This window comes from Vulpes vulpes, chromosome 11 (genome assembly GCF_048418805.1).
Source record: "Vulpes vulpes isolate BD-2025 chromosome 11, VulVul3, whole genome shotgun sequence".
Taxonomy (NCBI): domain Eukaryota; kingdom Metazoa; phylum Chordata; class Mammalia; order Carnivora; family Canidae; genus Vulpes; species Vulpes vulpes.
Genome location: NC_132790.1, coordinates 52,979,444 through 53,005,498, shown reverse-complemented (window position 1 = coordinate 53,005,498; position 26,055 = coordinate 52,979,444). Strand labels below are relative to the sequence as shown.

At 44.7% G+C, this 26,055-nt stretch overlaps 1 long non-coding RNA gene across 1 annotated transcript in view; it reads left to right on the top strand.

Moving 5' to 3' along the window:
* Positions 1-26,055, top strand: part of LOC140594492 (uncharacterized) — a 109,844-nt gene that overhangs the window by 67,701 nt on the left and 16,088 nt on the right. The window contains exon 3 of the long non-coding RNA XR_011995367.1: positions 11,033-11,147. This is a non-coding gene — a long non-coding RNA (uncharacterized lncRNA). The remainder of the gene's footprint in view (positions 1-11,032; positions 11,148-26,055) is intronic.

The window sequence follows — 26,055 nt, the reverse complement described above, 5'->3', positions numbered from 1 at the left end:
ACTTGGAAATGATGGTCATCTTCTTCACATCAGGATCCAGGTTTTGTACACTTGAAATAAAAATTAGAATAGTAAGAAATTAATCCTATTTTGGAGAATTTTAATTATTTTTTTTAAAAAGTGCTTTCTTTACCCTCGTCTTTGGAAGGCACCTCAAACAGCTATTTAGTTTGACACTGACCTAGATTCTAGTTTATCTTCTAACTGTTAAAACAGGAATATAGATATAGTCATCTGATTTTTGAAAGTTAAATTCACTGATGTAACCTTTTTTCTTTTGTATTATCATCATCATCATTGCCAGCATCCATTGCCCACTGATGGTGGCGTAGGAAGCAACTTGAAAATGAGTATTGCTCTCTATACCCAGACCTACTATCTCTGCCCGCTGGTTCCGTCCACTTCAGCACTCTGGGTGGCCCTTGTTTGTTTCTCTTTCAGATTGCTGGTTCCTGCCCAGTAACTCCCACGCTGGCTCTCAGATTGCTTGTTTGCCCAAACAGGCTGAGTGCATCTCTGAAATCTGATGGTGTGTTAAGAACTGCCAAGGGGCTCTGCTGTGCCTGGGGCCATATCCTCACAGTCCCCGTCTCAGCAGGCTGCCACCTGGATGGTGGCACCTGAGTGCTGCTCATGGAGTCCTGTCTGTCTGGACAAAACAAGCCCAGAGGTCTGAGGCGGGGCAGGTGTGTGGAGGAGGCAGTAAGAGGATGGGAAGGAACAGAGGAAGGACACCAGGAAATGTGAGCCGTGAGGACACACAGGACATGAATTTTGGAATTGTAGAAAACAAGAATCAATCAGCCAAGAAAATGGTTGATAGGATGCTGACAAGCAGGAATGCTTTTAGAAGCCTGTTTTCCCAAACCCGAGCCGAGAGGAAGGAGAGGTAGGGCTACCAGACAAGGGCTACCAGAGGTCAGGAGAGGTTGGTGGACACACACAAGGCAGTCCCTGTCATCTGTTCTAGGAGGCAGCAGAGCTGATGGCTCCGAGGGGGCTCAGCCAGGCCCCCATATGGCACTGGCAGCCCATCTTGTGAGGGCTTACCCTGCCCCTCACCTTGGGCCCCCGACATGAGGGCGCCACGGCCTGCCCTCCGTGGGGCTGCCAGGGGCCCACTGGAAGGGACAGCTGCCTCAGGGCCGCAGGGGGGCAGAGTGGGGGCCGCCAGCAGCCTCCAGGCCCAGGGGAGCAGGGAGCTGCCACGGAAGCCCTGTGCTGACCCCACAGACCCCACCGTCAGTGCTTGTCGAGAACTGGAAGACTCGCTGCAGAAGCTCAGGATTTAGAAAATCCGAAGTGAGGAAGAGCCCATCGCTCCTGAATGACATAGTCTGCTTTAAAGAAACAAATGTCAGCATTTTAGCGTGTCCTAGGCATATCAGACCTTCCCTCACCAAGAGACAGCCGATGGAAGTGAGAGGAATCATGGAACTGGTTTTGTTCTAGCACATCTTGGGCCCTGACTGTTCAGCCCCCGCTGCCTCCGGCTGCAGTTGCCCCTGGCGTCTGAGCATCTGACTTGGCTCAAGGGGGCCCAGGCGTGGCCCCTCAGGCAAGCCACTAGTTTCTCTGGCAGTCCCTTCCTCTCACTCTGAAATAGAAGGGCTGCCCAGGGCCATTGGGTGGCTCAGTGGTTGAGCGTCTGCCTTCAGCTCAGGTCATGGTCCCGGGATCCTGGGATCAAGTCCCACATCGGGCTCCCCTCTGCCTGTGTCTCTGCCCGTCTCTCTGAGTCTCTCATGAATAAAATAAAATAGGGGTTGTCAAATCCCAGGTCGCAGTAGGATAAAGTGAATGCACCATGAAACACGTGAGGCCCTTGCCAATGCATGGGGACTCCAGGAATCAGTGCAGCCTGGGGGTGCGGCTCAAAGGAGCCCAGCCAGTGTGAGCCACTGTTGTCAGTCCTGCCACACCCCCACGGTGACAAGAGGGGCCACGTATCCAGCACTGGCTCATGCTTCTCATTAGTTATCCTACCCCAGCTTTACAGTGCTGTCAGAAATCTGAAGGCATGTTTTCATGGCTGCCACCAAAGAGAAAGAATGAAGGGTGGGGTAGAAAGAGGAATAAAAAAGAAAGATGGGTGGATAGGTGGATGGATGGTAGGGAGGAAAATGTGTCCACAGTCCAACTTCTAGCTTGGCCTTTGCTCCTCCCATGGCAGTATAAAGAATCAGTAAGACATTGTTACTTTTTTTTCTTAATTCAACAAAAACTTGTTGAGCACCTGCTACTACATCCCGGTCCATGCTCTTACCCTTCAGGGGCTTGCTGCTGAAAAGGGACAGTGAGAATAGTCCATTAGTCACTTGAATGCTCAGCACGAGTGGTAAGGGCCCCACACAGGGGGCATGTGAAGGACACTGGCCCTCCTGAGGAAGGTTCCAGGGCCTGCCCTTCAAGGATGAGGAGAGCTGATGGTACGGAGAGCTCTTCATTGAAATGCTGCCCTTCCCTTGTGAGAAACAGCAAATGGTTCCTCTGGTTTGGTTGGTTTCCTTTGAAGTAGAGAGGGGGACCTGTGGAAAATAGAGAATATTGGGGTCATACTGTGAGCAGCCCTATATATCAGAGAAGGTTGGGATCTTACTGTGAACAGCCCTAAATATCAACCTAAGAAACTTGGACCTTTTTTCAAAATGTTGAATGTGAAGTAATTGTATCCATATTTTAGAATATTATGCCATGGTTAGTATATGTACCAATGTGAATTAAATTCCAAAACCTGTCATTGAATGGAAAATGTGAGGTGTGGAAAAATATGTCCTGTGTGATGACACCAGTAGAAGGATACTACACAGAACGATTCTGTGTGTTTGTGCTCTCTGAGGGTCAGAGAGAGCCCACACCAGACTTGAGGCAAAAGAAAGAAAAGAAGGAAGGAAGAAGGAAAGAAAGAAATTAGGGTTTGGGGCTATGCAGAGTGTCGAAGGCAGCTTTTTTGATAATCTTTTAGTTTTAACAAGGAACATGTTATCTTGCCATTAAAATATAATTTTAAAATTCAAAAGGTAACAGAGCCATTGGCTTATTTCCTACTTCCTAAATTTTCAATTAGAGTTTGCACACTCTGAGAATTGGGAAGATATTCTCTAAAACCAAACAAAATCTAGGGGTTAAAAAAAATAAAGTTCCCATCTCCACCCCCACCCCCACCCCCCAGCTTCAAGGGACTGTTCAGGACACCTTCATCACAGATTTGTGCAGTGTCACTTGTTTGGGTCCTCAGTGATCAGTTTCAGGTGGTAAAGGATGCGCTTGCCCCACACTGACCTAGCAGAAGCATTCCCTTTCCTGCCCGTGACTAGATCCCACCCCATGGCTGTGGCTGGCTCCAGGCAGCAGTGGTGAGTATGTTTTTCTCTTTCCTGGCACCAGGATCATTTTCTTGGAGAGTCTCTGTGGACGTTGGCAAATAGTTTTGGCCTTCTTCCAAGAGATTGGGTTTATACCAGTCTAAATGAGGCAGGCATTTAATCAGTCACCCAGGGAACATGCTCGAGGCCCTCTGGTGTCTTCTTTATAATTAATTTTTAACATTTGTTTTCAGTATAAAATTTGGGCCTTTATCCTCTTTGAAATAAAAACATAGCATGTATATTAGACCGTATTGGCACTAAACTTCACACACCATTCTTTTATTCCCTTCCAACTATTAACTCCTATTAAGCAAGACAGAGAGATAATAAGATCCCCCTGCACTCCCCTGACTCGCTGGCGTGCGCAGTGTCTCATCCTCTGTAATTGCCTTCAGTGGCCAAGCTCTTTCCTATCATTAGTGTACATCAGAGGCTACTTGTCACAGACCCGGCCACCTTCCAACTGCCCCTCTGCCACGTGCCCCCTCTGCGCCTGGCCTCTCTCTGCCCCAAGTGCTCTGGGAGGCCCTGCTGACTGAAGCTCTTGTTAACAAGACACAGCGGGTATTTCTGGATTTTTAACCCTGGGATTTAAACTTGAACTGGTGTAGATTATTTCCTGTTTGTTTGTTCGACCCGCTGTTATCTCTCAGGAGCCCAGGCCTGAGCCAAGGAGACCAGAAACATCACAGTGGTTCATGAGGCTCGGTGTGGACAGACATCCCAGACATTGACTTTGAGTACAGATTCCAAGGTGTCTCCCCAGATGTGCTCAATCAAAAAGAAAGCGGAATGACTGTTTGCAGGCTACTCAAGTGATGGGTTTTCACTTTCTTTCAGAGACATTTCAACACAAAAGTGTTTTTGACTCTCAGGGTGCTGGGCCATCAGGTCTGCCTTATACCCTGTGTGCAAGTTAGGAACAGGGACCCTTTTTTCTGGACAGCTACAAGCCACAGAGGAGACAAGGATTGGACTTCAGCCCTGTTTGCCTCCTTGGCTAGGCGTCTTTTGCAGTTAACAATGTATACATTCACACATGACAACCCTCCTTCCTGTGTGCTCTGATAAAGAAAACAGCTAGCCTTAAGAACCTACACATGTAAGCATAGGACCAGAAGTTTTTTTCTTATGTAGTTATTATCTAGAACCCTGACAGCAACTCTTAAGGTTTTATGTTGAGGGAGCAGAGGGTCAGAAAAGTTCATTTCCCTAAGGTCACAACAGTCAGGAAGAAGCTGAACCAGATTAAAATCCAAGTCAGGCACTGAGATGGTGAGCAGGTGCATGGATAGGAAATTATTTAGAGTCAGTGTTCTCCAACAAGACCATAGGTAATTCCTTGTCCTCCGTTCCTCGGAGAATCCTATTAACTCAGGACCCCAGGAAAGGTCCCCCAGGCCAGGAGTTAGCTGCCTCTCTTCGCCATGGGAGTGAGCAGAAACCTCAGGCCTCCAAATGATGAATGAGGACGTGTTTATGAAGTACCAGGAGACCTGAGCCAAAGGCATGTGATGTGGTAAAGCGTTAACGATCGCATGTTTATTATTAGCAAAAGTGTCACTTTTTGCAGCCAACCACCGTGATTAAAAGTCTGGTTTTTCTTTTCATTATGTGTAGGAATGAGAGCAAAGGTCTGAAATGCAGAAGGGATCACGAAATTGGAGTCAGTGATGACCGGTTACTAAAGTTGTCCTGTCCTCTCAATTAGCGGCTCAGCTGTTAGTCTTCTGGAACAGCTGGTGGCCCCGAGCAGAGTGCTGACTGGGCCCTGGGAGTGCACTCCTGCCCACTGCCGGTCTCCTTCCTGTGCCAAAGGTACAGCTATATCATGGAGTGCCCCGGCCTCAGGACTTCAACAGTTCTGTGTTGCCCACCTCTGCAGGGCCACTGGGCTTCTGCTGACCCAAGGTCGGCTTGGTGACGCCTCTGTGCTTCAGGTGGTGGCCACTGGTGGCTGCACTCTTCACACCACCGACCAGTAACACAGTGGTCAGTCTGTTCAGGGTGATGGCAGAGGGGCGATGGAGCAAGTAAAAATGCATCAGGTCCCTGGTGATCTGGCCAAACTGAGTTATGCAGCCAACCCAAAGTCAAGGGGCAGAGACGCAGGCTCCCCTCCCCTCCTTAGTGGGAAGAATTGCAAATCCATGTGGCAAACAAAGGGGAAGGAGGGTCAGAATCTGGCTCAGTAGTGCCCGCACCACAGCCCCACACTCCCTGGAGGCTCATTTAGTGGAACCTTCTTTCTGTGTCCTTCCTTCCTTATAAGCAGGAGGAAACCCTAGACCCCAAACCCCACCCCACCCCCAAATCCACCATCCTCATAACAATGCTCTTGCACAGCACAGAAGCCACCCAGCAGGCCACTCACAGTTTCAGAGAAAAACTGTCCCACATCAGATATTTTTCATTTGATTCCCAAAAGCTCTTCAAAGGGATATTTTTTTCTAGATGTGTCTCCCTTCACACTGAGACCACAGCCTCAGTTTTCCTTACTTTCTCTGATAGATACTGAGACATCCAGATCATCCTCCTCACAATGACAGTAGCTCAGTAGCTCATTGGTGTCCTTCCTCATCATGGGTGGCTTTGATTCTCTTCAAAGAGAGATGGAGGGTGGGGATCCCCTGCTACTCTCATAACCCCTTTGTTAACTCTGGGAAGCAGCTCTGGTTTCACCCTCCTGCAACGTACCCGTAATCCCCCTTGCTACCAGGTGTACAACGAGCAACCTGGTCTCCAGCCTTGTCTCAAGTGGTGACACCATCCCAGGCTGCAAGGTAGTTTGAGGGGTCAGCTCATCTGTTGGCCTCTAAAACTGGTTGAGCAAAAAAAATAAAAATTTAAAATTTAAAAAAAATAACAATAAAAAAAATAAAACTGGTTGAGCATTAGAATCAGCTGGGGAAGTGGAGCTCCAATCTCAGATTCCTGGTGGGCTTGGATGACTAAGGGCAGAGCTGGTGGGAAGGCTCCTTTGGGAACTATTGGCCAGGAATCACAGACATAGATTTTAGACTCATTTCTCACTCTGAGTTCCTTCCCCGAGTTACTCATTCACTCTGGACCTGTGTCTTCATCTGAAAATGAGATGGTTGAATTAGGTTATCTGGAATCTTGCCATGCAAACTGTGTTCCATGGGGGCTTGTTATAAACAGAATTTGAGACTCCACCCCCCAGACCTGCAGGTAATTCACATACACATTAAATTTTGAGAAGGAACTAGGGCAAAGCTGAAGTAGGACCTTCACTTACCCCAAAAAACTGGAGAAGCTAGTTGTTCAATCTGCTCTTCCTTTCCTAGAGAGGGGAGCTCTTTGTAGCTTGGAAGTTCTCTCTTGGTATTGATCAATGCTGTCTTGAGGGATGGGCTGATGCATGCAAAGTGAAACTTCCTTCTCTCTTATGCACGTTTTCTCAGGTTTTTTCCACTGTGTTGCTAAAATTTCTCAAGTAGACTCTAGAGCTCTCCCAGAGTGGTCTTGTTTGTGGATAGCAGCCTGATTGGTGATCTTTGTTGGGGGACAGAGAGGCTGGTGTCCATCACATCACCATTTTCTGTAGATTTTATTAAGGTAGCTTCTAGAAGCCTCTAATTTAGTCCCTTTAAAACGATTCTTATTCTACTGTACCTTCTCTGTTATTCTCCCCCAGTTCCTTTTGTGAAGCCTGTCTTGAAGATGGTTCTGGTCCCTGGTCCTGCCATAGTCACTATGGCAGCTCATTCATAGTGCTGTGTTCTAAGTTCTCTCTTGCCAAGGACCAAGGGCCAGGAAAATTGAAGAAACATATAAACCATGAAAAGTCCAGAAGAGAACTGTAGTTAAAATTCTGTGCAAGGCTCATACAAGTCTGGGTCACTAGACTTGTCGGGATCACAAAATAAATTTAATGTTACCAGAGCAGAGAGGAGCAGAAATCAAGTTCAAGAACCAAGAGCAAGGAGAATAGAAGCATGCAGGAAATCTGCTTTCTGTTACTGCCTGTCAAAAATATAGGCTGATGCATGCCTAGGAAAAGAGATTATAAATTTCCCTGGCCCCTTTCCTTTGCTATCTTGAAGGGGAATTTGTGGTGGACTTAGGGCTGTATTGATTGGCAATTTATTTGTGAGTTGTTTTCTGAAAGGGGGGCTTTGCTTCTAGGTTCTCTGCAATTTACCACAGTTAACTGTCAGTTTGGGGGAAATTCCCTTTACCCTCAAGCCAAGCCTCCATACCCCACTCCACCCCACCATACCTTCTGCAAAGGGTATGACCGTTTAAATGGCAGGCCCCTAAAGGTACTAAACAGAAGATATATTTTCCTGTTCCCTCCTGGAGCCTGTTGACAATCTCCTGCCTCTTCAGGGTAGCATATTGGCAATTCTGTATTTTCCAACATTATTCTGTGAGGAAGCATGGGCAGTTCATAAATAAAAACCAAAAGACCCTCTTTTATTCATGTTTCAAGGTCTAATCCAGGAGCCAAGGACCCTGCAGAACTCTGAGACATTGGATTGGGGGCACTTCCCCATCTTGAGACCAAAGTGACATGGTCATAGTAGAAAACAAGCCAAGTATTCACTCTATCCATGAACCATTTTAATAAGCAGTTGGTTGAACAGGTGCTGAGTAGGCTAAGCTCTTGGTATTAAGGTTTACATGAGATAGTGCAGTCCCCATTCAACAGGCAAGGAGACACGTGAAGCAATAAATGGCTCAAGGTCTCAGGCCCAGCAAGAAGGCAAGGGTCTAAATGTAGGCTTTCTGCCTCTCCAGCTCATACCCCAAGCCTGTCTCCACAGTTCTGACCAGGAAGTGTCTCTTCCTCATCACACCATTGCCTTGCTTAGTTTTTTGTAGAACTATAAGTGATTCTTACTTTGTATTTGAGATTCAGCTCTACGTCGCCTCTCCTGAGAAGCCTTCCCTGGCTCCCAGGTGCCCCACACCACTCCTGGCAGAGTCTGTGTAACCAGTGCTGTTATCATAGTGTCTTGAAGCAAGCTCTTCAGGTCTGTTTTTCTCATTAGACTCCGAGAGCCTTGAATTGTTCCCAGCACAGTGCTAGGCACGAATGTCCCTGTCTTTACCACCATAGGGATGTGCAGACTCTGTGTTAAAACAACCCAGATGGAAAGCATGTGTGTCTGCATGTCTGCATGCAAAAATGTCTCTGCGTACATGCCGTATTCTGTTGAGATCGTCGCACCTTGGAGTATCTGTACCACAGCAGAGCAGACGGGGCTAAGGTGGTTTCAGTGACTCCTGGGAGCAGGATGGCAAAGCCTCATGAGAGGCTGCCCTCTGCAGTAGGGGAAACCTCTGTCACAACTCAGAGCCCTCACCACCCTGATTAACATTTCATAAGACATCGTGGTTTGTTTCTCTCCATCAAAACCCTGACTTTAGCTATTATTCATGCAAAACTGCTCTGCACAAGGGTCAGCAGAGCTTGGCATGTTCAGAAAGGTGAATTGATACTTGTTTTTCCTTGTGGATTCCCTATGACAGTGAGACAACTGCTCTGAGGCTCAGAAAGGGTGACAGCTGATGTAGTGATTATGGGAAATGTAAAGATCACTCTCGTTTGTGCTTCTGGGGAGTTGATGTGGCACAGTGGTTAAGAGTGTGGGTGCTGGGGCCGCCTGCCTGGCTTGGCCGGTTAAGCATCTGCCTTCAGCTCAGGTCATGATCCTGGGGTCCTGGGATGGAGCCCCACATCAAGCTCCCTGCTGCTCCCTCTCCCTTTCCCCTGCTCATGTTTGCTCTCTCTCTCTCTCTCTTTCTCTCACTCTCTCAAATAAATAAAACATTTTAAAAAATAAATGTGGGTGCTGGGGCCTACTATCCTGGCTTGCTGCTTGATAGCCTGGTGACTTTAGGTGAATTGAGGCAGGGAAGTTCTATTGTTTCCTCATTCCATGACATGCAGATGATAATACCTTCCTCAAAGGGCTGCCGCAAGATTGAAAAGTTAACGGACACAAGGCATTTGAAATAGTTGCACAGTGCTCTGCATACAAGTTGGGGCTTGTATGGGGTTTGGCTAGCCTGGACGCACCCAGAAGGCAGCCCCTCCCTGGCTCAGGGCTCTCTGTGTTGCCACAGACCCCAGTGCCACAGATCAGGGAGAGGGGAACAATCAGTCTCTACTTGTTGAACATACAGGTATTACTCCCAGCCTTGGTGGGCAGATCAGAACACGCTCTGAGCAGAGGAAGAAGTAGAAGTTGGCCTAGTGGAATTGGAGAGCTCCATTTTATAATCAGCAGCTCTTTCTAAACACTTCAGAGCCCTGCATCCACAGCAGGTCCAATCCAGCTGAGGACTTCCAACTGCATTGCTGAAAAGCAGTCATCCTCTGGTCACCTGGCACTGAATCAGGGTGGAGGGTAACATGACCTGTGACCTCATTAACCACATGAAGTCCACTTAGATGACACAGTGACAGCAGATGGTGTGGAGGATGCCTGCTCCAGTAACGTCTCACACTCTAGCTCTCACCTTTCTGATGTTACCAGAGCCATGTGGCTAAGTTATGAAATCTTCTACAATTTGCAGGAAAGGGTCATTTTGGCAGAACAAGTGTCACAACAGAAAAGAGATGGGAAGGCAGCCGGGAGGCTCTGGTGACTCCAAGAAACACTTAGTGCTCTGCTCCCATGGTGGGGGAGGTGGGTGCCCATGTGGCCTGGGTGTTTAGTCTGAATGGATAACTCTTCAAGGTGTGCCTCTACCCTGGCTGCCTAAGCATGGTGAGACATGATACACCCTTGCATTTGCACTGAGGGGCTGACTGAGCCGCCAAAAGTAGGCAGGTGTTATGTCTGTAGGAGTGAGATTTGCATGGGACCTGACTGTCCCTGAGGTCTCTGCCTGGGACATTAGCCTTGGAATAGTTGTGGCATCACCATGTATGGGGAGATACTACTTGGTACAGTGGGCAGGGGAGGCCAGCCGCAATCCAGATGGGTGACTTGGCCTGTTTTAGCAGGAGGATATAGCTGCCATCCTAAGCCTGGAGCAGTCAGAAAAGATCCTCCTCATTCATTTCCCAAGAGTCTTTCCAGGACAATTTAGGGCAGGATCCCCCAACTGATCTACCCATCTTCCCTGGGTACCCCTGGACTACAGGTGGGGACCATTGCCCCTGTGAGTGAATAATGGGCTTCTCAGTCAGCAGAGTACACATTATGTGCCTGTCTGCTCCTCCTCCATCATTGCCTCTGTGCAGGGGTGAGCTTGGTGTGGGCATTAATTTGGATTCCTCCAGAAGCCCACACTGAGAGGATTCAGGTGCAAATAATGTATCTGGGAGGTGAGCCCAGGCAACAATAGTTAGGCCAGAGGAAAAGGCAGGATAGCAGGCATTCATTCAAGAGTTCCTGACTACAGCCACCGAGGGGTGAAGGAGCTCAGTGAAACATTCACCCACCACCTCTCATGGTTACTGGTTGAGGGCTGCTCCTGGGCTGTTAATGTACCAGCACTTCTAGCCTGCCCTCTGTAGCTTCAGGCAGAGAGAATCCAAGCTTGGAGCAAGAAACCTTGGGTGGCACCAGCTGGTACCCAGGGAATATGGGTGGGGCATCAGCACCCATGCTACAGTTGTTTAGAGAAGGGGTGCTTGGCTTTGTCTTTTCAGGCAGACCAAAACTATAATTGTACTTTTACAGGAAGGAAGACCAAAAGGTAGAAGCAACCCAACTGTCCATGGACAGATGGAAGGATGGGCAGACAAGCAAAATGTGGTCTATCCACACAATGGATTATTATTCAGCCTTAAAAAAGGTAGGACATTCTGACACATGCTACAATATGTATGAACTTTGAGGATACTATGCTAAGTGAATAAGCCAATGACAGAAAGACAAATACTGTATGATTCCTCTTCTATTCAATTCATAGAGTAGCCAAAATCATAGAAACCATATGGTGGTTTCCAGGGGTACTAGAAGGAGGAGTTAGTGTTTATACTTTGGGAAGATGAAAATGTTCTGGGGATAGATGGTGGTGCTGGTTGCCCAGCAATGTGAATGTCCTTAATGCCACAGAACTATGCGCTTAAAAATGATTAGTAAATTTTATGTATATTTTACTACAATAAAAAATAAAGAAGGAAAACCAAGCACCAACATCTGAGTAACTTCTCCAGGACCACTCAGTGGCTAGCTGTCGTCTCCAATGAGGCCAGTGGAGAGTAGGAGACGCATCTGTTGCTACTGCAGGCACAGGGGACCTCACTCAGCCTGTCACCTCCATACCACCTGAGGACTCCACAGCAAGGATGGAACAAGCCTCTCTGAGTATTATAGCCCAGATTAATTTGAGACAAGAATGACACTTTTGGGGGCTATTAGGGAGTAACTCCGTGGGATGACTGGCATCCCTGAATCCCACGCTGTTACAGTTTCATCTTGCAGAAAGTGAAACTGACATTTTGATGACCTACTGTGCTCAGGAGGCAGAGGGCATCAGACCAGACTTGCTGCCTGTTAGTTTTTGTCTTAGGGGCAGGAGGGAGAGCGAACAGATATTAAGTGACATTAGGCACAAAGCCGAAGGATGGGTTAACGAAGCTGCCAGGGGGAGGGGGCTGTGCAGAAGTTGGGGGAAAGGCAAGGTATCCTGATGGGCAGCAGGGACAGCAGGCAGGGACAGCCTTGGGGAACTGGAAGGTCGAGGTGGTAGAGAATGACATGATCAGCTTTGTTTCATTCTCTTGCTGCTGTGGGAAGAATGGATTAGACAGGGTGAGGGTCAGGAGCTGCGGTTTGTACCTGAGTAGGGGTGGGGTCAGCAGTCACACGAGGGTCTCACATGAGGGTCAGGATGCAGAAACATCTCAGCACCTTTGGGGAAAAACATCTGTAAGTCATAACCTAAATTAAAATAGAATTCTGTGATATATTTAATCAGTTGTAATGAGAACAGACATACATAGAAGACAGAAACCAGAAACTGGAAACCTCATTTTAGGTGGCTTGGAGCACAACCATGATTAAAGTGATTGTCCCTGCACTTTCACTGCTTCACAGGGCACTCGGAGAACCCAAAACAGCCTCTACCATCTTTTCAGATATCCCTTGCCATAAAATGGAGGGTTGTACTCTGTCTTTCCAGTACCTTCTGTTCGCATCGCATTTTGCTAGATGCTGAGACATCGAGATACACAAAATGAGTAGTCACATCTCCAGAGTGCTTCAGGTCTGGTTGGAGCAGCTAGGCAGGTGCAGCTGAAGAGTTAAACATGTGTCTTTTGTAGCAGATCAAGGCAGCCAGAAGTAGGACGTGATTAATTGTTTAATGATAAATGGGACAGAAAATAAGGGACTGTAGAAAATGAGAGAAAAGGAGAGCCCTTTAGGGTTTCCTGAGCCAGATCTGAACTAGAATGATGCCTGGGGTTGGGACTGATCCTCAACATGAGAGCAGCATGAATAAGAGCAAGGGGTAGAAAGGGCGTGGTGTCTGGGTGGCAGTGTGCATCGCACTGGAGCTCTGCTAGAGGATTCATTTCCACAGGTGAGAGTAGGCTGCAGGGTGTCCTCAGGTGGAGAGGCGGTGAGACACCAGATTGTATGCAGGGGCACGGGGCCTGTGCAGTCTGGGAGGCCATCCCTCATCCCTCACCCTGGAAGTGAAGGCAGGATAGAAGCCTGGATGGAGGGGGCAGTGGTGATGTCCTTGGAAGAGGGTGGGGGAGCAAATTTGGAGAGTGAAAGGAGTTACTGTAGACGTTCTGAACATGAGGTGTTTGGGGAACTATCAGACGTAGTGCAAAGAGGCTGAAGGTGAAACAAACCACCCTTCGGTTTATTTTTCATAAGGCTATGGGGATGTTCAGTAATGTGAGGTACACAGGATAGTAGAGCCATGTGTCAGTGGCCAGGGGTGGGGAGGAGACAGATGGCCACTCATGTTGGGTCATTTGAGGAGAGTTTGACTAAGGGGCAGAGTACAGAAATGTGGGCAGGGGGTGGGGAGACAGGGAGAGGTGCAGTCTAGGGACTGGGAGCTGTGGCAGCCAGCCTACAGGGGACTGGAGGAGGGTTGTAACCTGAGAGGCCGCATGGAGAGGGAGCTAGCCAAAGGTGAACCCAGGGACAGCCGCATCCCAGCCTCACTTGCCTCTCCCCACCAGAGAGATGGGCACCATTGACGAAGTGTCTGCTGATGCAGACACCACAACAGATTGATGGAGATGGTGCAGGGAGGTGGGCGCTGGGCAGCCTGAGTGGTGACAGGCAGCTGTGCATATGCAGGGGAGGGCATGGAAGATTACAGGGAGGAACCCGATGGGAAGGGGCAGGTTTGAGTTCAATAACCAGGCATAGGTATACATCTCTGGTCAGTCCTCCCTCCAGAAAAAGCATAATAATAAAAAAGAAAAAATATTTTAGTAATCCATGAAAACTGAGTAATGATGATGATGATTACAGAGTGAACACCCACCAATTGATGAGCCTTTGTATCCTATGATTTGTTTTTACAAAACTAGCAGAAACCAGAATTTCCAAATTCTACTTCCCCTTAATTTTTGTCCTCAGAAAATCTGACCTCCATGGTGCTTGAGAATAATATTCTCGAACTAGTAGCCTGGTAAGAATCAGACCTTCCCCTTCCTTTTCAATTCACCAGAATCGACATGTTAGCAAAATCTGCTTGAGAGCAGGCTTCTTCAGCTTATTCAGCACAGGCTCCCCATCCAGTAGGTCCAGGGTGGGCCCGAGGGTCTGCATTCCCACCAGCTCCCCAGCCAGGTGCTGGTGGTCTCTGGAGCCACTGGGCACAGCCAGGCCACAGAAGGCCTTTTCTAATGACCTGAGTGGGGGTTCAGGGGAAGAAGCAGCAGTTAGGTGATCACAAGTATAAGAACTGGGTGAGAAACATCTATACAAACCTCCCTCCCCTCCCCCCCCAAAAAAGGGGGAAAGAAAGAAAAAGGAAATGCAGCTCAAAGCAGTGAGATCAATTGCCCCTCTTAGTGCATCACTCTCTGAATATGTCTTCAGATGTTCTCTGCTGGTAGACAGAGTGTGCTGTTCAAAAACAGATGCTTCTGGACACAAAACCTGTCGTGCACATTTTAAGTTAACTTAATATCAGTGTGCCACAGATTAGCCCTGGGCTTGCTGATCTTCCTGAGATGGTTCTCCTATGCTCCTGTGCTATGGTATGCTAGAAGTGTTTCACCACCACTCCCCTCTTCCTGCCCCCCTGTGCACCCCAAAAGTGGGCTCCCTCAACTTCTTGGGGTGATTTGAGTCATAGATGAAGGCCGATAGTTCACAAGCCCCTTTAAAGGCCCCCTTAACCTTGCTGCCTGCAAGCTGGCCTCCCTGTCACTCTGGCTGTCCTGGTACATGTCAGAAAGGCAGTCCCCCAGTGTCTTTTTCACTCATTGCCTGAAGAGGGCTGTCAGAGTTCTTCTGGATCTGAAAAGCACAGACTGTTTGAGGAGGGGGACTTCTCAGACCCCCACTTAGGCCTCTCCCTGGCTAAGAGTGAGCCAAGCAGTGTCCTGGCTTCTTCACTTCCAAAGATTCTCAGCTGGGACCTGCCTTTCCCTTGTTACCTGTTATGTACCTGTAATCTTTGGGAGGTGAGCTGAGACCTAGGGATGTAGTTGTCATGAGACAGTTTACTCTGAAAATTAAGGTCACTGAGGTGGAAAAACCCATTCAACCTACTCCAGCCCCACCCCACTCCACTGCCTCTTCTTGAACTGGATTTTTAAGAAGCAGAGTGTAGCATTTATCAGCATACACGGCATTTATCAGCATACACGGTCTGAATATCCCTGGTTCTAGTCATCTTCTTTTCTTTTTCTAGATTGTTTTCTCTCCACTCAAGCTCACCAAGCAGTACAGTTTCATCCATAATCCCTGGCTCACTATGGAGACTTGATTCACTCCTTATGAGATCACAGGCTCACCTCAGAGAGGTCCAAATGTATCTATCCGCAGCAGCATTCCAGTGAGAATGAGCATTACTGAGCACATACTGTATTCCAGGGACTGGACCAGACTACATGCAGCAGCTCACTGCCATGCTGGATGCCTGTGAAGTGGGGGGTTGGTCAATTCCCACTTCAGAAAGGAGACTGGCACATATACAGATCAATTACTCTTGATGAGGGGCACTCAGATGAAAATGGTGGTGTTAGACCCATCCACCTAAGCACCTAATTCCTAACTGTGCCATCTAGTGTGAGCACCAGCTCAAGCTGTTTCCACCCTAACCAGAACTGCTCAGGAGCAGTTCCGAGGACCCCAATTCAAGCCGTCCCTACATTAGAACACTACAGACTAACAATGTCAGTGTGCCAGTGTAGGACGAGGTACTGTGTGCCCTCCCCTGTGTGCTTCACAACACCCAGATCCAGGATTTGGGTCAAGGCATTTTCCTTCAATGACAAGTGCCACCCCTGGCATTTTCAGGCATGCTGAGGGATTCTGGGTTAGGCAATCCTTTCCCAGTGCCCTCAGCAGCAGGACTTGTCTTAGATTCTGAGAGGGTCTGGATCTGGTACATTCATTTATGTCTCACTGAGTTAGGAACCCAATACATTCTGACTGGGATTGTTGAAAGCTGGGCTGTTTAGTTCAGGTAAGCAAACTTACAGTTTAGCCAAAGCATGGTGTGTATCTACTGAGTGCAAACCATGGAGAGGTCAGAGAGGAATAAGCAAGACACAGCCCCTGTGTCTAGGGCCTGAAGGGCACTGGCAGTGATGACATGTGGCAATCCAGAGCACATGCCATGTGCCTTTATAATGTGCAATGGGAGGCCCAGGAAGGAAGCAGATAGCTGGGCAGCAGAGAAGGGGAGAGGCCTCATGGAAGTGGTAGCATTTGAGACAAGACAGAAATGAGGCAGTAGGACTCAGGGCAAAAGCTTCAGGGGTAGGGTATTGCAGGTGGAAAGCAAAGTCCCTGTGGACTTTGAGGAGTACCAGTCAGGCCAGCGCATTTGGGGGTCTAGACCTGCGTTACCATGTAGGCTTGCCAGACATCTTAATTCCCTAATAACAGAGCCAACATTTCCTAAACCACTCAGCACTTTATTCATCTGATTTAATCCTGCCCCTACCTTTGAAAGTAGTTTTCTCATCTCCATTTTGCAGATGGAGAAACCGAGGCCCAGAGAGGCTAGGGGGCTTGCTCAGGCAACGTGAGGAGAGAAACCAGAGTAGGTCCTCATGATGGTTGACCCCCATCATGGGGAATCAAAACTGGTCTCAAAATTCTCAAAACCAAAGGCTGAATAGCCAAAGAGCTGCCCCTAATAATGTGTGATTGAGGTGTCTTCAGGCCGGATCAGGCTCCGAGCGCACATCGCATCCAGATGGTTTGGTTTTGGAACTAGAGGTGCCTTTGGACCTACACACCCTTGTCTGAGTGGCACAGACCCCCAAGGGGGTGTCTCTCCCTGCTGGCTGCCTGTGTGAATGTGCAGAGCCCCTTGAGGCAGAGGGAGACAAGGCATAGCAAATTAAAACAATTGAAGTCACATCACTTGTGCCTCTTTGAGGCAAGCCATAAATACATAAATACTTGAACCTCCTATTCTGACTCCAGTTAATATGTTTTAACCACAGTCTGTGGGCTCTGGAAAGCAGCTGTGAGGAGCAGGGCGATAAATTGGATCGTAAAAGCACAGGATAGAAAAATGATTGCAGCATTTTTACAATTACCTGGTTTGCCTCTGTCTATAGAGGAAAGAGTGCTTTCTCTTTGTACTTCTGTGGTAAAAATGTATCCAGCCTAAGTCTGTTTCATTATTATATCCTCATAGTCCAGCGTCTATTGATTGCTCACCACTCACCAAGACTCACACCTGCCCGGCCCACAGGCTCTCTTGGCACTTCTGCTTTTCAGAGGAGAGGCCTGTGGGCACCGAGGCCAAGTGTTTTCCAAGCCGAAGGGCCGGTCCCCAGGGAGTCAGGCTTGCCACCCAAGTGCCCATCTCCAGAGCCCGCTCCTCGCAAAGGTGCAAGTTTTACTTACCCGCTACCTTATGACAAGGGGAAGGGAAATAGGTCAATTTTCTTTTTTCAGACTGCATGTTCTTTTCACTTCTGAGGGATTGGAACCATCTCTGGGCCTCTGCAACTCTGACCAGAGTGGCCAGGTCACCTCAGTGTCCAAGCATTTTGCTGTTTCTCTCTCTCCCTGCATATTCTCAAGAATCTCACAAAAGTGAACTTAGATCCATTGTACCAAGTACAAGCTGCTTTCTATTTTTTGCTCTCCTACTTAAATTTTCAAAGAATCTAAAATAGCAGTTGCCATTTTTTACCATGTTCTCTTCTGAAATATTTAATTCTTCCTCAGGCGGTTTAACATCGCATTGCCCAAGGATTAACTTCCATTTTTGAAGAGAGTCTATTAGCTGAGAGAGAGGCAGAAAATGCATTTCAGCGAGTGGCAGGGACAGAGGCTGGGAGTGTGCACAGAGGAGCAGGGAGGCCAGGGCTTTGCCTTTATGAAGCTGCTTGCTCATCAGCAGAGCCCAGACCAGCTCCCTCTATTAAACACTTACTCATTTTTAAAAAGCAAAGTTTCCCTGCAAAGACCAATTTTAAGGGGATTGATGCTCAATGAATAATGTATCACAGAAAGAACTACAACAGAAACACTTAATTGGAAGAGGTAAAACCAACTGTGGTGAAGTGCAACAAGTCACCTTCCAGACGCAAAGCAAGTTGTGAAGGGCTCTATGTGTCTCAAACTGATTAAACGTGAGGGCTGCTCCCAAATCACCCACCAGCCAGAATGGGGATGGCTAGGATCTCTGGCTGCCACCAATTCTCGAGTTGTCTGTTTTTTTAATGACCCCCAGAGAAGACAGGAGGGAGGAAAGTGTGAGAGATTTCTGCCTCTGTATCTAAGGTCCTTGTCAACAGTTTAATTCTCCCTCTTAGGTAATAAGTCAGGTGGAGCCAATCTCAGGTGACTCCTGAGCTTGTGCCTGTGTCTCTCCCTGACCTTCATCTGCTCCCCTTGGGCCAGGCCTGAAAAGTTTGAAGGTTATCTGCCCCCAGAGGCAGCCTTTTCCAGCAGCCACAGTGGAGAGCTGTGATGCTTTTACCACCTTCTTCCACATCTCGTCCCTTTCTGCCCTCTTCATTTAGTTTTCAAGGTGTGTAGCTTTTGGCTTCTTTAACCAAAAGTGTCTGAATTCCCTCACCATGTGGTGATAGAAGGGAAGAAAGATTTCCTCCCTTCATCCAAATTTACTTGGTTTTGAAAAGAAAGGTGTCTAAGCTGTGATATTGGAGATGTTCTCTCCAGGCCACCATGGAAAAATGTAATTATTGGCCAATTAACTATAAAGGCTGATTTCCCCAAATCCAGATTGGGTAGTGATAAGTTGCTAATACTTACCAACTATCATTTTCTTTCTTTTTTTCTTGATAAAGAACATGAACGGGGACATCAAAAAATCACAAAGAGACCAAAAGGCTCCCATTTTTGGCACAGTTGGCCCCCTTAAGACACAGAGAAAAGCTCCTGCTCCCTCTTCCTCAGGCCTGCTGAGATAGAACCGAGAGGCACAAGAGGACCCTGAACCCCTGGGGCGCGGCAGGTGCGCAGGGTGCCCCACAGTGCTGCATGGCACGTCTCAGTCGTCCCAGGAAAGCTGGCCCTCGAGCTCCCGTGGCCTCACATCCCTGCAGTCACCGGGCACAGGAGGAAAGGTGTGTGAACAGCCCTGGAGCCACAGGATCTCAAGCTCAGGGAGAGCTCACACCTCACTGCCAGTTAGAATTACATAGTGGGGGAGCTTTTAGAGCCCCTCTTCTCCAATGAGCCCAACATCAGTTAAATTGTGTCTCTGGGGGAGAGACACCGACATTGGTGCTTTTCCCTAAACAGTGCACAAGAATCCGTTGTGCAGTCAAGTTTGAGAAGCACCGATCTCAGAGAACGTCCCAAGACAGCTTTGGGGAAGGTTTCATTCAGAATGATACCTGCCCGCATCCTAGTCCCCACTTATTTAGTAGACTTTCCAAGTTTTCCATACTTTTCCCATTGATTTTTTTTTGACACGTTTCATTTTGCAGCTGCATTTCCCCTCCACAGCTGATATGATCTTTGATAGTCTTGTTTCTTGCCAAGAAAATGGCTTAAAGCTTTAAGCACTGTATGACATTACACCCTTCCAACTTCATAAATCTGCTGGCTTTTAAGGATGCCTTTGGGACCAGAAGATTCCTTTATTCTAGAATTGTCCCAGCAGAATTTCTTTAGAAAGTTAGTTCAGCTCTTCAGGTCTTAATTAATATATGCCAATGTTTTAAATTTACATTTAAGGAGAACATGTGTAGAGTTGAGGAATTATGTGAAGCAGGAAGAACGAAGTGAAATAGCCATCATTGCAAATAGGCATTCTTTTTATAAAACTATAACAAATAGTGTGTTTATTTCTCCACCAGTATGCCTTCCAGAACACATAAAAGTATGGTATAATGGGAGGCAGAAATCTCTGGTCTAAATTCTGACTCATCTACTGTCTAAACATGAAATGTTAGGTATAATATTTCATTTCTTGAGATTTTTTTTTATGCTGCCTACCTCACAGGGCTATTACATGCTTTTAAAGAGATCTAGGTGGAGGTACCCTGAGAAGGCCAAAGCACTATATGATATAATGTAAGACTAAAGTGTTATTAAGGTTTCACTATCCGCTGTGGACTTTATGTACATGGATATGATGGCTACACTAAAATAGGCACATTCAAGCCATGATCTAGCAAAAGATCAGAAGTTTAAAGAGAAGTTAATAATAAAATGGATAACTTTGCAGTGCTTCTACCCTGTGATGGCATCGCCTGCAGAGGGCAATTAATTGGTTGAAACACCACTGTTGTTCATGATGATGTTTTAAACATGTCTTGCACTGTGCTTCATGACAGAAAGGGAATAGAAGTTGGGAAAAGGATTCTTAAATAGGTAGGAATTACTGACATAATTTTTATAAGTTATTTTAAGAACTGAAGAATTGTGAAAGCCCCTTGGACTTATTTCCTACGTAACATGCATTTTCCATCCTGTGGTTGATCAGCAGGTCTGTGCAGAGACAACCTGGGGAGTATGTGGCGCAACTGTGCACTGGTCGCCAGCTTACTTACTCACTGTCGTCGGGTATTTATGCTACGAGCCTCCTCCGCTCGCTGTCTTCCAGTACAGCAGAATCAAGACACAGGCGGATTCCCTTATCTACATGTATATTTGCTCTTTTCTTATGACTAAGCACGTATTACAGTTTTTAAAAATCATTAAGATGAGGAAAATCCTCCTTTGGAATGATGGAGAGGGAAATGAATGAAAATTTTCACCCTTTACTCTGTGTATTTCTGCAGTGTTCATAAGATCTCCCTTTTGTCACCACCTCCCAACTTTGTCTCTTCCCATCTTGTCGCATCTCTGGAAGTAACTACCATTTACCATGTGGTGTTTATGTTTCCAGATGTTCACCATTTATAATCATGGTCCTTAGAAAACAGAAATGGGACTCTATTACAGAAGTATTCATCTAGCTGCCAAATGTTAATTGAGCACCTACTATGGGTAAGTCACTTTTTCGGTGCTAAGGATAAAACACCCAGGAATCAGTAAGGTCCCTGGTCTCAGATAGTTCGTATTCTAAACTTTAGTAACTTAAAAAAAAAAAAAACTTTTTATTTAGGAATAATTATAAACTCACTGAAAGCTGCAAAGATAATACAGAGAGGTCCTGTGCATCCTTTCCTCAGTCTCCCTCCTGTGTAGTTGCATCTTGCATAACCATAGTACATTATCAAGAGCAGCCATACAAAATCACATATAGTGGATTTGTGTAACCATCACCAGTCAAGATCAGGAGCTATGTGTCACCCCAAGGATCTCCGTACTCTTCCTCTGTAGTCACACACACCCCAGGCCCCCTTAACCATCTTTAACCCCTGGCAACTACTAGTCTGTTCTCAACCTCTGTAATTTTGTCACTTTGAAAATGTTATATAAATGGTATCATTCATTATGTGGACTTTCTAATTGCTTTTTTACTCAGTATAATGCCCTTGAGATCCATCCACATTGTTGCTTCAAAAGCTTGTTCCTTTTTATTGCTGAGTAGTATTCCGTGGGACAGATGTGCCACAGTTTGTTTCACCATGTGCTTTTAGAGGGATATTTTGGTTGTTTCCAGTTGAGGCTATTACAAGGAAGATTGCTATAACAATTGTGTGCAGGTTTTTGCGTGAACATAATTTTTAATAATTTTTCTGGGACAGATGCCTGGGAGTACAATTGCTAGGCTGTATAGCAAATATGTGTTTATTTTTTGAAGAAACTGCCAGACTGTGTTCCAGAGTGGCTGCACCATTTGTACATTCTCATAGGCAATGTATGAAAGATTTCTCCACATCCTCTCTAGCATTTTGTGCTGTCACTATTCCTATTTTATCTGCACAAATAGGTGTAGGGTGATATCTTGTCATGGTCTCAATGTGAATTTCCCCAATGAATAGTTGTGTTGAACATTTTTTCATGTGCTTATTTGCTCTCCATATATCTTCTTCAGTGAAATGTCTGTTCATTCTTTTTGCCCATTTTTTACCTGGATTGCTTGTTATTTTAATATTGAGCTTAGAGAGTTCCTTGTATAGTCTAGATAATAATCCTTTGTAGAATGTGTGGCTTCCAACTATTTTCTCCCAGCCTGTATAATAGAAGGATTTTATTTTGTTAAAGTGCAGTTATTAACTTGTTTTCTTTTATGGTGTCATGACACATCTAAGGATTCTTTGCCTAGCCCCACATCTCAAAGGTTTTCTCTTAGGTTTTTTTCCTAAGTTTTATGGTTTTACGTTTTGTAATTAGGTCCATCATCCATTTTGAGTTAATTTTTGTACAAGGTATGAGGTTTAAGTTAAGGCTTATTTTGGTTTTGTCTATTGGTGTCCAATAACTCCAGCACCATTTGCTGAAAAGGCCATCCTTCCTCCACTGATTAACTGTTGCACCTTTGTCAAAAATCAGCTGGGCAATAATATGGAATTAGTTGAGTTCTCTTTTCTTTCCAATGATCTGTTTGTCCCTCCACCAGTACCACACAGTGTTGAATTACTGAGGCTCTATACCAAATCTTGAAACAGGTATATTGATTTTTCTCATTTGATTCATTTTGAGAATTGTTTTGGCTATTTTAATACCTTTGCCTTTACAGAAGAATTTTAGAATAACTTTGTCTATACATACAAAATTCAGGGATTTTTTTAAAGAATTGCATTAAACTAGTATATACTTGGGCAGAATTGACATCTTCACTGTGTTGAGTTTTCAAATCCATGAACACAAGTATGTCTCTTATTTATTTAGATCTTTGATTTCTTTTATTAGCATTTTGTGCTTTTCAGCATCCAAGTTTTATTGATTTACCTATAAAACTTTTTTCAAGTAGTTGTAAATGGTATTGTATTTTAAATTTAGCATTCACTAATGTTCATTGCATACCAACAAATACAATTGATTTTTGAATATTTATCTAATATTCAGTGACCTTGCTGAGCTTTCTTACAGGTTTTAGTTGTTCATTTTTGTTTCTGTTTTTAGATTTGTTGGGATTTTCTATGCAATCTCATGATATCTAGAAATAGAGGCAGTTTTATTTCTTCCTTTTTGTTCTTTAAAAAATGTTTTTCTTGCCTTATTTCTCTGGCTAGAACTTCCAGCACTATGTTGAACAGGAGTGGTTAGAGCAGCCATCCTTACCTTTCCCATTTTATGGGGGAAAGCATTCAGTCTTTCACCATGAAGTATATTATCTGTATAATAGTTTATAGATGCTTTTTATCAAGTTAAGGAAGTTCCCTTATTTTTCTGAGTGTTTATATCATGATGGATATTGAAGGTTGTCAGAGACTTTTTATGCATTGATATGATCATGTAAATTTCTTCTTTAGCCTGTTAATATGGTGAATTACATTGACTGATAATTGAATATTTACCAGCTAGACCCCTAGAATAAACCCCACTTGGTCATGGTGTGTAATTCCTTTTATGTATTGCTGAGTTCTGTTTGCTAATATTTGTTAAGGAGTTTTGCATCTATTTTTATGAAGGATGATATTTTCTAGTTTTCTTTCTTACACTCTCCCTGCCTGGTTTTGTTATTAGGATAATGTTGGCTTCATAAGATAAATTAAGAAATGTTTCCTCCTCTTCTGCTTGCTGGAAGAGAAAGTATACAATTGGTATTAATTCTTGTTTAGCAGACTTCTAAGAAGTTGCGTGGGCCAGGAAATTCCTTTTTTGATAAATTTAAAATTACAAATTCAATTTACTTAATATTTATAGGACTATATAAATTGTCTCTTTCATATTGGGTGAGTTTGTGGTAGTAGGTGTTTTTTGAGGAATTGGTCCATTTTGTCTGAGTTGTCATATTTATGTGTATATAGTTATTTGTAGTAATACCTTATTATCCCTTTGAAGTTTTCAGATTATATAGTAATATCCTCTGTTTTAATTCATGATACTGGTAATTTGTGGGTTTTTTGTTTTTTTGTTTTTTTTGTTTTTTTGTTTTTTTGCTTTGTCGGTCTTCCTAAGAGACTTATCCGTTTTCCTGCTGTTTTTATTTTTTTTCCTGCTGTTTTTAAAGAACCAGATTTTTGTTTCTTACTTCTTTTATTTTTCTGTTTTCAATTTCACTGGTTTCTCTTATTTATTATAGCCTTTCTTCTGCTTGCTTTGCGTTTATTTTGTCCCTCTCAATTCTTGGGGTAGAAGCTTAGGTGATTATTATTTAGGACTTCTCTTTTCTAAAATAAGCATTTTAGTGCTATAAATTTCCCTCCTGGCACTGCATTAGCTGTTTTTTCTTTTTTTTTTAAAGATTATATTTATTTATTCATGAGAGACAAGAGAGAGAGAGAGAGAGAGAGGCAGAGACACAGGCAGAAAGAGAAGCAGGCTCCATGCAGAGAGCCCGATGTAGGACTTGATCCTGGGACTCCAGGACCATGCCCTGGGCCAAAGGCAGATGCTCAACCGCTGAGCCATCCAGGGATCCCCATGTTTTTTTCATCTTAATTCAGTACAGCATGTTTTATTTCCCTTGAGACTTCCTCTTTCAACCATGTATCACTCAGGAGCCTTTTGTTTAGTTACAGGTGTTTAGTTATCCTTCTGTTATTTATATCTGGTTTCCTCTGTGTGTGTGTGTGTGTGTGCGTGTGTGTGTGCATGTGTTGTATGGTTTGGCTCTGCGTATTGTTTTTCCTTGAATATGTTCCACAGACATTTGAAAATAGTGTATATTCTGCTCTTGTCGGGTAGAGTGTACTATAAATGTTGATTCAGACCTGTTGGGGGATGATGCTGAGGTCCCTCTCTCCTTGCTGCTTTTCTGCCTGTTTTCTGTATCAACTTTTGAGTAAGAGATGTTTAAGTCTCCATCTATAATTATGGATTTCTCTGTTTCTCCTTTTAGTTCTATCAGTTTTTGATTCTCATATTTGCAGCTCTGTTGTTTGGTATATACCCATTCGGGATTTGCTGTGTTTTCTTGATATATTGACTCTCCTATCATTATGTAATATCCATCTCTGTCTCTGGTAATTTTCTTTGCTAAGAAGCTTACTTCATCTGATATCAATATAGTCATTCCCATTAGCTTTTGATTGATTGTATGATATATCTTTTTCTATCCTTGTACTTTTAATCTATCTGCATTATTATATTTGAAGTGAATTTCCTATAGACAGTATATAGCTGGGTCATGCTTCTTTATTTACTCAGCCAACTTATTTTAATTGGTATATTTAATTTAAGTTTTGGTATGCCAGGGCTTAACTTTGCCATTTTATTTTTCTTTTCTGTTTGCACTCTCTCTCTTTTTCATTTCCCTGTTTTCTTTTTCCTGTCTACCTCTGGGTTACATAAACATTTCTTAGAATTCCATTTTTTTTATCTGTGTGTTTTTGAAGTGTTTGTCTAGATATTACAGGTATGCATGTGTGTATATGTGTACATGTAAGCATATGTCATTTATCACGGTCTGTTGGTATCAGTATTGCACCAGTTTGATGCATAAAAAACCTTACTTTTGCATCCTTTTATCCTTCCCTGTCTTAAATATTTCCTCTACCAAACTTACAACTACATCAGACAGTGTTAGAATTTTGTTTCAACATAATTTAGAAAATTCAAGAACTCCAGAGGGGCTATATATTGTATTGGTCATCTTTCTTCTCTCTGCTTTTCATATCTGTATCTTTATGATGTGGAGGTATAGAACAGATAAAAAGATATATCTTTTAAGTAAGGCACCTTACCAATTTTAGTAGTTTTAGCCATTTTTAAGCTGATGGTTTTGGATTTTGGATGACAACAGCCATGTACTTTGAAAAGAACTATATTTGCTCTTCCTTCCTGATGTTTATGCTTCACTTTATTTTCACATCACTGCCTTGCCCAATGTGTAATATGGAGTAGCAATGATGATGATGTGCAAGCATCCCTCTCTTGCTTCTAATTGTTTAGTGTTAATAGATGGTTTTGTAGGCTTCTGTTTATATCCTTTATCAATATTTTCTCTGAACTTAGCTTATTAAGAATTTTTATTAGGAATGGATATGCAATTTTATTAAATGCCTTTACTGAGTTTATCAAGACAATCATGTGTTTTTTCTCCTCTGGTATAT